The following is a 13,157-nucleotide window of genomic DNA, read 5'->3' as shown; positions in this document are numbered from 1 at the left end:
TTTTCTTGTGAGCTTACTGGCAATTTGCATATCTTCTTTAGAGAAATCTCTATTCAAGTCCTTTTCTCATTTTTGTTCTACTTTTTTATTATGGTAAAATACACATAACATAAAATTGTACATTTTCAAGTACACAATTCAGTGGCACTAAGTATATTCACATTGTTGTGCAACTATTTCCACTATCCATTTCCACAACTTTTTCATCATCCCAAACTGGAAATCTGTACATGTTAAACACTTAACTCCCCTTCAACCCCTCGTTACCAATTACTCTACTTTCTGTCTCTATGAATTTGACTATTCTAGGTACCACATATACATGCAATCATACAATATTTGTCTTTCTGCATTTGGCTTATTTAGCATAATGTCTTTAAGATTTTTCCTTGTTGTAGCATATATCAGAATTTCATCCCTTCTTAACAGTCAAAAATACTCCGTTGCATGTAGATACCACATTTTGTTTACCCATTCATCTGTCAATGGATACTTGGGTTATTTCTACCTTTTGGCCACTGTGGATAATGCTGCTATAAACACTGGTATACAAATGTGTTCAAGTCACTGCTTTCAATTCTTTTGGATATATACTCAGACATGAAATTGCTGGATTATATGGTGATTATGCAGTAATTCTATGTTTAATATTTTGAGGAACTGCCATACTGTTTTCCACAGTGGCTGCACTATTTTATAATCTCATCAGCAGTACATTTCTCCACGTCTTCATCAATATTTGCTAGTTACTGGTTTTTTGATCACAGCCATCCTAATGGGTATGAAGTGCTATTTCATTGTGGTTTTTGTTTGTTTTGTTTTTTGAGAAAGGGTCTTGCCTTTCTCAACTCTAGAGAGCAGTGGCATAATCACAGCTCACTGCAGCCTCAACCTCCCAAGCTCAAGCAATCCTCCTGCCTCAGCCTCCCAAGTAGCTGCACCTAAAGGTGTGTACCATCACACCCAGCTAATTTTTAAAAGAAAATCTGTAGGTCAGGTGCAGTGGCTCACGCCTGTAATCCCAGCACTTTGGGAGGCTGAGGTGGAAGGATCACGAGGTCAGGAGTTTCAGAACCAGCCTGGCCAACATGGCGAAACCCCATCTCTACTAAAAACACAAATATTAGCAGGGCATGGTGGCACACACCTGTAATCCCAGCTACTTGGGAGGCTGAGGGAGGAGAATCACTTGAACCCGGGAGGTGAAGGCTGAAGTGAGCCAAGATCGAGCCACTGCACTCCAGCCTGAGCAACAAGAGTAAAACTCCATCTCAAAAAAAAAAAAAAAAAAGAAAGAAAATTGACAATCTCTCTGAGTTGTTTCCTCATATATTAAAAAACCCAAAAGAAAGAAAAAACGTACTATAAATAGTCTTTGTGAAAATTACATGTTCCATAAATGTAAAACCCTGTATTGGCTGGGTGTGGTGGCTCACGCCTGTAATCCCAGCACTTTGAGAGCCCGAGGCGGGCAGATGACCTGAGGTCAGGAGTGGGAGACCAGCCTGGCCAACATGGCGAAACTCATCTCCACTAAAAATACAAAAAATTAGCTAGGCATGGTGGCAGGCCCCTGTAATCCCAGCTACCCAGGAGGCTGAGGAAGGAGAATTGCTTGAACCCGGGAGGTGGAGGTTGCAGTGAGCCGACATGGCACCATTGCCAGCCTGGGTAACAAGAGCGAAACTCTAACTCTGTCTTAAAAAAAACAAACCCTGTATGTGTTACTCATTGGTAGTATTATTAGTTTTTTGGGGATTTTTTGTGGTTTTCTTGAGACAAGTCTTGCTCTGTCGCCCAGGCTGGAGTGCAGTGGTGCAATCTAAGCTCACTGCAACCTCGCCGCCCGGGTTCAAGCGATTCTCCTGCCTCAGCCTCGTGAGTAGCTGGGATTACAGGTGTCCGCCACCACGCCCAGCTAAGTTTTGTATTTTTAGTAGAGATGGGGTTTCGCCTCATTGGCCAGGCTGCTCTCAAACTCCTGATCTCAGGTGATCCACCCTCCTCGGCCTCCCAAAGTGCTGGGATTACAGGCGAGAGCGGCTGCACCCTGCAACATTATTAATTTTAAGATAAACTACATTTACCATGCAAAAGGCTAAGTGAACTTCCCACCCCCTGGTTCTTTTCAGAGTTGCAGGGGAGAGTCTAATAATAACCTACATCTCAAACAAGTTTTCGGGTGCTGATAGTATAAGGACCACCCTCAAGAACCCCTCTGAAGCAACATAATTAAAATGTGAATTTTAAAAAACCCTCTGGCCAAGTGAGGTGGCTCATGCCTATACTCCCAACACTTTGGGAGGCAAAGGATGTGAGAATCACTTGCACCTTAGGAGTTTGAGACCACCCTGGGCAACACAGTGAGACTCCATATTTACAAAAAGCAAACAAATCAGCCAGATGTGGTGGTGCATGCCTGTTGCCCCAGTTACTTGGGAGGCTGAGGCAGAATTACTTCAGCCCAGGAGGTCAAGGCTGCAGTAAGCCACGATCTCACCACTGCACCCCAGCCTGAGCAACAAAGACCTTGTCTCAAACAAATAAATAAATAACAAAATTTAGAAACCCCTTCTTCCTCATTAGTATAATGGCAAATAAAAATTAATAAATACTTAAAAAAACCCTTTCAAATAACACTAAGTTTTATTTCATGGCTGAACTAGGCACTTTTGAGGTACTGATTATACATACGTATGCTTCAGGTACAAGAAAAGGATGTCCACTCTTGCCACTTCTAATCATTATTATACTGGAGGTTCTAGCCAGGGAAATCAGACAAGAATAAGAAATAGCATCTAGATTGGGGGAGGAAGTAAATCTGTATTTGTGGATGACATGAACTTATATATAGAATATCCTAAGGAATCCACTAAAAACTACTAAAGGTAATAAATATGTTCAGATGGTTACAGGATAAAAGATCAGTATAAAAAAATTTTGTTTTTATACACTTCCAACAAAGAATCTGTAAATGAAATTAAGAAATCAATTCCAGGCCAGGCACGGTGGCTCACGCCTGTAATCACAGCACTTTGGGAAACTAAGTTGGGTGGATCACCTGAGGTCAGGAGTCCGAGAGCATCCTGGCCAAAATGGTGAAACTGCATCTCTACTAATAATACAAAAATTAGCTGGGGGTGGTAGGGGCTTGCCTGTAATTCCAACTACTTGGGAGGCTGACGCAGCAGAATCACTTGAATCCAGGAGGCGGAGGTTGCAGTGAGCCAAGATCCGTGCCACTGAACTCCAGCCTGGGCGACAGAGTGAGACTCTGTCTCAAAAAAAAAAGAATTCCATTCACAGTAGCATCAAATAGTTTTATTATCAATTTATTTGTTATAGCTTTAACAAAAGTACAAGACTTACTATACTCTAAAAACTACAAGACACTGAACAAAATTAAAGAAGTTAAAAATAAAATGGAAAAACGTCCCACGTTCATAGATCAGAAGACCTTGTTAAGATAATACTCCCCAAACTAATCTATAGATTCAATGCCATTTATATGAGAATTCCAACTGACTCTTTTGTAGAAACTGGTAAGCTGATTCTGAAATTCAGATAGAACTGCAAGGAATCTGGAATAGCCGAAACAATCTTGAAAGAAAAAAGCAAAGTAGTCTGGGCGTGGTGGCTCACGCCTGTAATCCCAGCACTTTGGGAGGCTGAGGCGGGTGGATTACCTAAGGTCAGGAGTTTGAGACCAGCCTAGCCAACATGGTGAAACCCCATCTCTACTAAAAATACAAAAATTAACCGGGTGTGGTGGCATGCACCTGTAATCCCAGTTACTCAGGAGGCTGAGGCAGGAGAATCACTTGAACCTAGGAGGCAGAGGTAGCAATGAGCCAAGTTTGCACCACGGCACTCCAGCCTGGGCAACAGAAGTGAAACTCTGTCTCAACAACAAAAAATAAAAAATAAAAAAGCAAAGTTAGAGGACTAATACATCCCAACTTCAAAATGTATTACAAAACAACAATACTCAAGACAGTGTTGTACTGCACAGGACATATAGATCAATGGAACAGAATTAAGTCAGAACTGAATCATACATCTATGGTTAACTGATTATTGACAAGAGTGCCAAGATCATTTAATGTGGAAAGAATAGTCTTTTCAACAAATGGTGCTGGAATACCACATCACAAGCAAAAGATATCCACTAGCGAAAAAATGAAGTTGGACCTTTACCTCACACCATATATAAAAATCAACTTGAAATAGATCAAAGACCTAGATATAATAGCTAAAACTATAAAACTCTTAAAAGAAAACAGAGGGATAAATCTTCATGACCTTAGATTTGCCAAAAGACTCGGCTATGTCACCAAAAGCACAAGCAACAAAAGAAAAATATATATAAATTAGACTTTATCAAAATTATAAACTTCAGGCCAGGCAAGGTGGCTTATGTCAGCCTGTAATCCCAGCACTTTGGGAGGCCAAAGCGAGCATGTTGCCCAGGAGTTCAAGACCAGCCTGGGCAACATGGTGAAACCCCATCTCTACAAAAAATATAAAAACAATTAGCTGGGCAAGGTGGCATGCACTTGTAGGCCCAGCTACCGGGGAGGCTGAGGTGGGAGGATCACTTGAGCCCTGGAGGTCAAGGTTGCAATGAACTGTGATTGTACCACTGCACTCCAGCCTGGGCAACAGAGCAAGACCCTGTCTGAAAACAAAATAAATTAAAATTAAATTAAAAACTTCAAAGTACTTCAAAGAACACCATCAAGAAAATAATCCATGAAATGGGAGAAAATATATGCAAACCACGTATCTAATAAGGACTTCTATCTAGAATACATAAAGAATTCTTACTACTCAATAATAAAAAGACAACTCAATTTTAAAACAGGCAAAGAATATAAATAGACATTTCTCTAAAGAAGATATACAAATGGCTAATAAGCACATAAAAAGATGCTTGACATCATTAATCATCAGAGAAATGAAAATCAAAACCACAATGAGATACTAAAAAAAGTAAGCCAAAATCAAAAAATCAGCTAATAACAATTACTGGAGAGGATGTGGAGAAATCCTCATCCCGGTACACTGCTGGTACAAATATAAATGGTGCAGCTGCTCTAAAACAGTCAGCAGCCGGGCATGGTGGCTCACACCTGTAATCCCAGTGCTTTGGGAGGCCGAAGCGGGTGGATCACTTGAGGCCAAGAGTTTGAGACCAGCCCAGACAACATGGTGAAACCCCGTCTCTACTAAAAACACAAAAATTAGCCGGTGTGGTGGTACATACCTGTAGTCCCAGCTACTCGGGAGGATGAGGCAGGAGAATCACTTAACCGAGGAGGCGGAGATTGCAGTGAGCCATGATTGCGCCACTGCACTCCAGCCTGGGTGAAAGAGTGAGACTGTGTCTCAAAAAAAAAAAAAAAAAAAAAAGTCAGCAGCTCTTCAAATGATTAAACACAGAATTTCCACATGACCAGGTATGTGTGCCCAGGAGAAGTAAAAACATATATTTACACAAAACCTTGTATATGAATGCTTATAAAAGCATTATTCATAACAGCCAAAAGGTGAAAACCACCCAAATATCCACCAATGAACAAATGGATTAACAAAATGTGGTATAACCATACAATGGAATATTTTTCAACCAAAAAAAGTGAATTACTGATACTTGCTGCAACATAGATAAACCACACAAAGTGACAGAAGGCAGTCATAAGAGTATAGGTATTATATTATTCCATTCATACAAAGTCCAGAATAAGAAACTCTATAGAGACAGAAAGTAGATTAATAGTTGCTTAGGCTGGGGGAAGCATGCAATATGGGAGGGTGATAGCTGAGGGGTACAAGTTTCTTTCTGAGGTGATAAAATTGTTCTAAAATTGATGTTTGCACGTATCTGTGAAGAGACTAAAAACCACTGAATCGTACACTTTATAGGGTAAGTTGTATGGTATGTGAATTACATCTCAATTAAACTGTTTAAAAAGTAAAAAATAAAAATTTCAGAAAAGAACAATGGAGCAGAAAGCTACAAAAAAAGTCTCTTAATAAAAGTAAACAATGTTTAAATATTTTATTTTATTTTAATTTATTTATTTATTTTTTGAGATGGAGTCTCACTCTGTCATCCAGGCTGGAGTGCAACGGTGCAATCTTGGCTCACTACAATTTATTTATTTATTTATTTGTTTGTTGGTTTGTTTTGAGATGGAGTCTTGCTCTGTCACCCAGGCTGGAGTACAATGGCACAATCTCGGCTCACTACAACCTCCGCCTCCTGGGTTCAAGCAATTCTCCTGCCTTGGCCTCCCGAGTAGCCAGAATTACAGGTGCCTGCCACCACACCCAGCTGATTTTTGTATTTTTAGCAGAGGCAGAGTTTCACCACTTTGGCCAGGCTGGTCTCGAACTCCTGACCTCAGGTGATCCTCCCACCTCGGCCTCCAAAAGTGCTGGGATTACAGGCGTAAGCCACCGCGCCCAGCCAACAATGTTTAAATATTTTATACATTAACTACCTCCACAGCTTTTTGGAATTGGTAGATGGCTCATATTTTTAAATGCAGGTATATCTTTTTAACTTATTATTAATTTGGACATATGAAGTATTTTAAAGCTAGGACTAGAAATCAACTCAGTAAATTTACAATTTGCAGAATTACACTTTCCTCTCTAACTGGCCTCATAATCAAAGAAAAACTATAAGCAGTACCTAAAAAAATTCCATTTTTGAATATTTTAAATATTTATCAAACAGGCATAAGTGTTCATGTCAATTATGCATTTAAAAACAGGTTGCAAAGTTTATGAGGGTTTTTTTTGGTGAATTTTACAGTGAAATAAGTCTTGTCCACTTTAACTTATGAATACTGGTACTCTTAAAATTCCTGTCCTAAGGAAGAAATTAGTCATAAAAAGCTCTGAGGGTATAAAGCAGAAAACATGCCAAGCAGAGAGACAAACCAGGACATTTCAAGCAAGTATGGCTCAAAGTAGAGTCAAGAGAGTTAAGGTTTTGAGCTATTCTGAAGTGCCAGATGGTCCAGAATCCACCCCCAGATCTTACAAGGCGCCGCACAAAAGTGTGCCAAAAAAAAAAAAAACAAAAAAAACAGAACAGAATGTAGAGAACAAACTAAGAATGAAAGCAATACAGACTGCGGAGAAGGGTGAAAACTGTATATACAAACTGAAATATTTCAATCTTCTTCAAGCTCACAACTTTTAATGCCAATTTCCTATGCTAAGTGAACTCTGACAAACTATAAATGGCCCTTGCAACCAAATTAAATATGCTCAGTTTAATCCCTTCAGAATAGCATTTTTCAGATTATTGCTCGAGTTGCAACCCTTGCTGCTGTCTGCTTTACCATTCAAGATCTTAAAATATAAACTAAAAATTCACTCATTTGATTTCAAAACTCAAATGTATACACAGAAAAATAATTCAATAATATAATAAGTACCACATATAACTCTACAGAAAAAATTTATCAGATGGTAGAGCAAAGGTTATTTGCAACAGCATAAATTATAGTGGACATATATAAAATATCTGTACACATTAGGGCTTAAACTATAAAGCACACAATCAATTAATATGCTCCAAAGACATTAAAAAGATGCTAAGCAGACCACATAGGAAAACACTTAAAAGAAAACAGAATAGGCCAGGTGCAGTGGCTCACACCTGTAATCCCAGCACTTTGGGAGGCTGAGGCAGGTAGATCACAAGGTCAGGAGTTCAAGACTAGCCTGGCCAACATGGTGAAACCCCATCTCTACTAAAAATACAAAAATTGGGCAGGTATGGTGGCACGCGCCTGTAATCCCAGCTACTTGGGATACTAAGGCAGGAGAACTGCTTGAACCCGAGAGATGGAAGTTGCAGTGAGCCGAGATCACGTCACTGTACTCCAGTCTGGGTGACAGATGAAGACTCCGTCTCAGAAAAAAAAAAAGAGAACAGAATAAAAAATGTTACATACATATATATATATACACACATATGTATATGTGTGTGTGTATGAAAGAGAGATAATAACTACATTTGGGAAAAAAAAGAATGTAAAAGACTAAAATTTAAAGAATGCTGTGGATGATGATCTATCTTCTATTTTTCGATATGTATGTTCCAAATTTTCTTTAGTGAGTGAAGAATACTGGAAATGAAAAAACATTTAGGCCTGACGCGGTGGCTCACGTCTGTAATTCCAGCACTTTGGGAGGCCGAGGCAGGTGGATCACGAGGTCAGAAGATCGAGACCATCCTGGCCAACATGGTGAAACCCCTCTCTACTAAAAATACAAAATATAAAAATTGGCTGGGTATGGTGGCGCGCACCTGGAGTCCCAGCTACTCAGGAGGCTGAGGCAGGAGAATCGCTTGAACCCGAGAGGTGGAGGTTGCAGTGAGCCGAGATTGCACCACTGCACTTCAGCCTGGCAACAGAGCAAGACTCTGTCACCAAAAAAAAAAAAAAAAAAAAAAGAAAGAAAGAAAAAACATTTAAACAAATACACATAAATTCTGCAGTTAAGTACTAATAATAATACAAGCAATTCTATTTACCAAATGTCTTCTATATCTCAACAATGTGTATACATCATACATAAGCAAATGAAAGAGTTTAAGTAATTTGCCATGATCACTCAGAGATGTCACAAATGGCAGAGCTACAATTCAATCCAGGTTTGTCTTGTACTATATCCAGTGTTCTTCCCACTATGTAAAACTTCTCTCAGTGTCCCTGGGATGAGAATCTTGACACTCTGTTAAAATATATATACAAAATATTTTACCTACTGTTTTGGAGTAGATCACAGATCTTTTGAAGTCTACCCTTGAGTCCCCTTCCTATGCCCTATGGTCAAAGTTAAAAATTCTTCCTTTATTACAAAGAAAAGATAAAACAAGGAATCTCATAAGAAAATTGATGTTATATCCCACAATATGGACTCTATGCACCAAAATACAATTTAACTTGAATCAAATGTTCTTATAGATTTATGTTATCCTTTCAAGTACAGTTTAAATATCCTCTACAGTAACAACCCTGGATCCCATAAAACCATTAAATAATTAAAAACTACATTACCACCAAAAGTTTCATCATAATCACAGGATTCTCCCATGGCACCCCCTTGCCTTACTTCTATCATCCTTTTTCACAGTACCTGTCACACAAGAAAGTCAGTGTTTATCTTCCTAAAAAACTAAAAGCTACTTCAGAGCAAATGTCATGGTCTTATTCTGTATGTCCAAGGCTTACTAGAGTAGTGACACACAGGAGGCATCTAGTAAATGTTTTCTGAAACAGAGGATCAACCATCAATACTGGAAGCACCTTTAATGCATATAATTTCATATTTTTAATATATGCATAATGCTATATCTATGTTGTACCTACAGAACAAAAGATGGAATGAAGTTATCAGTAATCCTTAGTATAAATGATCCATCAAAATTCTAATTAAGTGCAACATCTCATAAAAATTAACAGCTCATATAACTAAAATCTATCAATTGACCTAAGACATTCTAACTTCAGAGCCCAAGATCTCTCTCATTATTTTATGCTAGTTCTCAAAAATGTTCATCTGAGGATCAGAAATCATTACAGCTAATGGTTCCAGGTTTTATTCAATAAAACAGTTTGTTTTATAGGGAGTCTCTGATACATTTTATCTTTAGCAATACAATACTGTAGAAACTCTAAGTCCAAATAACCATGTCTGAGAGAATATTCGCTTAAAAGTAAATATTGGTATGATGTACACTAACCTAGACAAGCTTAGATTTTCATGAGCAATAAATCTGGAGGTTGCAAATGAAAAACTACCTTCTACTATGTCTACAAAAACTCTCCACTATAACTTCATGCAACAATCACTTTCTAGAGATGTGGTGTATGCAATGATAAGTTGATTTTCACATAGGAAGATGTAGTAGCCTACAACATATGTTCAGCTATAACCAAGGAATGGTACCACAATTAGTCAGCTCTGTCAGAGCCATTTTGCCCTTAAAAATGCAGACTCATTCAATTAATATCCGAGTTGCTTAGACTACTAGATTATAATTCTGGCTCTACCACTTAGCAGCAGTTTGACCTTGAACAAATTACTTCACCTCTGTGTCCCAGTTTTTTGTTTTGTTTTGTTTTTGTAAAACAGGGATATAAGGATTACCAAGTTGTAAAGAATACTGAAAGGTTCATCAGGTTGTAAAGATTATTGAAAATAGCACATGACACGTAAGTGTGCTCAGTAAGTATTACTGTTATTATCCCACTATTGACCTCCTCCCCATACACACAAACACACGCACACACACACCACTGAATAATTTCTTTTACATAACAATAGAGGAATGTAAGATCATATGAATGCTCATTTTCATCCCAAAATTTGACTGAAATATCATCAATGACTATAGGAAGCAGCATAGCAAATGTACTTGGAGAACAGATGTGCCTGGGTTCAAGTCTCAACTCTCCCACTTAAAATACAACCATGAGCAAGTAATACAGAAGATTAATGCCTACTTGTAGAAAGGCTATGAAGATTAAGTGAAATAATGTATGTAGATCATCTAAAAATATTTAGTATTTATTAGGTGTTCTAGAAGCATCAGTCCTCTTCCTTCTCAACAGTGGCATAACAATGTTTTCCTTCCAGGATCTCTGTATTGATACTTAGCCCACTAGACAGAACTGTTCCACAACTAAAAGAAGACCACACTAAGTTTCCAAACTACAGTGGAGCCGGGGGAGGGAGATCACACTAAAAAGGCAGAGAAATCACACATAAAATTAAGTTCACAATTTCAGGTTGCCTTCTCATTTAAGTTTTTTAAGCTCAATATTTATGCACAAGGAGTCAATCATGGCTCATGGCAGGCTTAAGAATAAAAATATGAAGATAAACTCTTTCCCCTGTCCTCACCCCTAGAAAGTATATCTTATATGTCCTAATGGACCACAAAAAGTATGTATCTAGGCCGGGCACGATGGCTCACGCTTGTAATCCCAAGCAATTTGGGAGGCTGAGGAGAGAAGATCACCTGAGGTCAGGAGTTCGAGACCAGCCTGGCCGACATGGTGAAACCCCGTCTCTACTAAAAACACAAAAATTAGCCAGGTGTGGCAGTGGGTGCCTATAATCCCGGCTACTTGGGAGGCTGAGGCAGGAGAATCATTTGAACTCGGGAGGCAGAGGTTACGGTGAGCCGAGATCACACCACTGCACTCCAGCCTAAGCGACAGAGCCAGACCTCTGCCTCAAAAAATAATAATACATAAATAAGTATATATCTAAACCAGTGATTTGGCCAGGTACAGTGGCTCACACTATAATCCCAACACTTTGGGAGGCCAACGCGGGAGGATCACTTGAGGTCGGGAGATAGAGACCAGCCTGGAAAACATGGTGAAATCCATCTGTACTAAAAATACAAAAAAAATTAGCCAGGCGTGGTGATGCACGCCTGTAATCCCAGCTACTCGGGAGGCTGAGGCACGAGAATTGCTTGAACCCATGGGTGGAGGTTGCAGTGAGCCAAGATCACACCACTGCGCTCCAGCCTGGATGACAGAGCGAGACTCTCTCTCAAAAGTACTAAAACTTTAAAATAAAAATAAATAAATAAACCAGTGATTCTCAACCAGAAGCAATTTAATCCTCTAGGAAATATTTGTCAGTGTCTGGAGATATTTCTGATTGTTGCAACTGGTGAAGGTGTTAGTCTAATGGATAAGGATGCTGCAAAACACCCTACAACGCACAGAACAGCCTCCCACAACAAGAAATTCTCCAGCCCAAAATCTCAAAGTGCCAAGGCTGAGAAACCATGATCTAAAAAACTGTAAAGTACTGTAATATAAACGTCTTCCTCCAAAAAATATGTTCTTATCCTAGCATTCTTGGTCAAATTTGTATTCTTATTGCAGATTTAGTAAGGAATAAGCAGTTTGATTATTTCAGATGAAAAACTCCTGGTACTGTTATATTCCCATTATAATAATCCCCAGTTTAAAGGAGGAAGGAAGTGAGGCTTACTTTTCTTTGTATATTTTTACCACATAAACACAAGTTTTAAAAAGAGCCCAACTTTTATTTTTTAATTGCACCTCTGATTCACTTGAAAGCATTATTTATATCACAAAAATGAGTTTCTTCTACCTCATTTCTATCTTACTTTTGCACAAAATATTCAGAAGTTCACATTTATGTGATAGGAAAGCACAGTATATGAGGCAGGGTACAAGGCCAGCTTTTAACAAATTGGGAAACTACAGGAGTAGCTAAAGAAAATAAGTCACCAGTTCATTGTGTAATCACAACATGCTTAAGAGGTCTCAATAATATCCAAAAAGTCTCAGTAGTTTATTTCTAATATGCAAATGAGTGCACTTAAGAGGTTAAGTAATTTGCCCAAGATCACAGAACTACTCAGGGGCAGAACAGGTGTGCTCTTGCAGTTACATTATTCTGCCTCTGCTCCTGAAGTTTAAAAATCTAGATTTTGCAGAAGCTCTAAGAGAAAAGACTGACAAATTAAACATATAAAACAAATATTTCTACATAATCAAAAAATGCCAAAAACAAAAAAAAATTCAGAGAAAAAAAATTTTGCAAAGAATTTTGCAAAGAAGGGCAAATTTCCTAAATATAAGAAGAGTTCTTACAAATCAGTGAGAAAGAAGACAAACAGCCCATCAAGAGAACAGGTAAAAGACTAAAGCAGTTTATAAAAAAAGAAATACAAATGGTTTCAAAGAAAAAAAAAGATAAGTTCAGCCTCACCCATAAAGAAATAACAAACTAAAACAATGAAATTGTTTGAAATCTTTCTGATCACTGGACTGACAATAATATACATGTTGATCAAGCTGTGGAGGTAATGACACTCTCAAATATGTGTGCTGCTACAGTGTTTCTGAACATATATGAGCAATATTTTTTTTTTTTTTTTTTTTTTTTTGGAGACAGGGTCTTAGCTCTGTTACCTAGGCTGGAGTGCAGTGGTGCAATCATAGCTCACTGTAACCTGCTAATCATAGCTCACCTGTAGCCTGCTAGGACTACAGGCGCACACCACCATGCCCAGCTAATTAATTTTTTTTTGTCCCAGATGGCTCTCACTATGTTACCCAGGCCTTGAACTC

The 13,157-nt window shown here is 38.5% G+C and overlaps 1 protein-coding gene across 11 annotated transcripts in view; it reads right to left on the bottom strand.

Moving 5' to 3' along the window:
- The window catches only part of EPS15 (epidermal growth factor receptor pathway substrate 15), a 161,989-nt gene that overhangs the window by 142,512 nt on the left and 6,320 nt on the right, over window positions 1-13,157 (bottom strand). The window lies entirely within an intron of this gene.

This window comes from Pongo abelii, chromosome 1 (genome assembly GCF_028885655.2).
Source record: "Pongo abelii isolate AG06213 chromosome 1, NHGRI_mPonAbe1-v2.0_pri, whole genome shotgun sequence".
Lineage (NCBI taxonomy): Eukaryota > Metazoa > Chordata > Mammalia > Primates > Hominidae > Pongo > Pongo abelii.
This window is presented reverse-complemented; position numbering and strand designations above follow the sequence as displayed.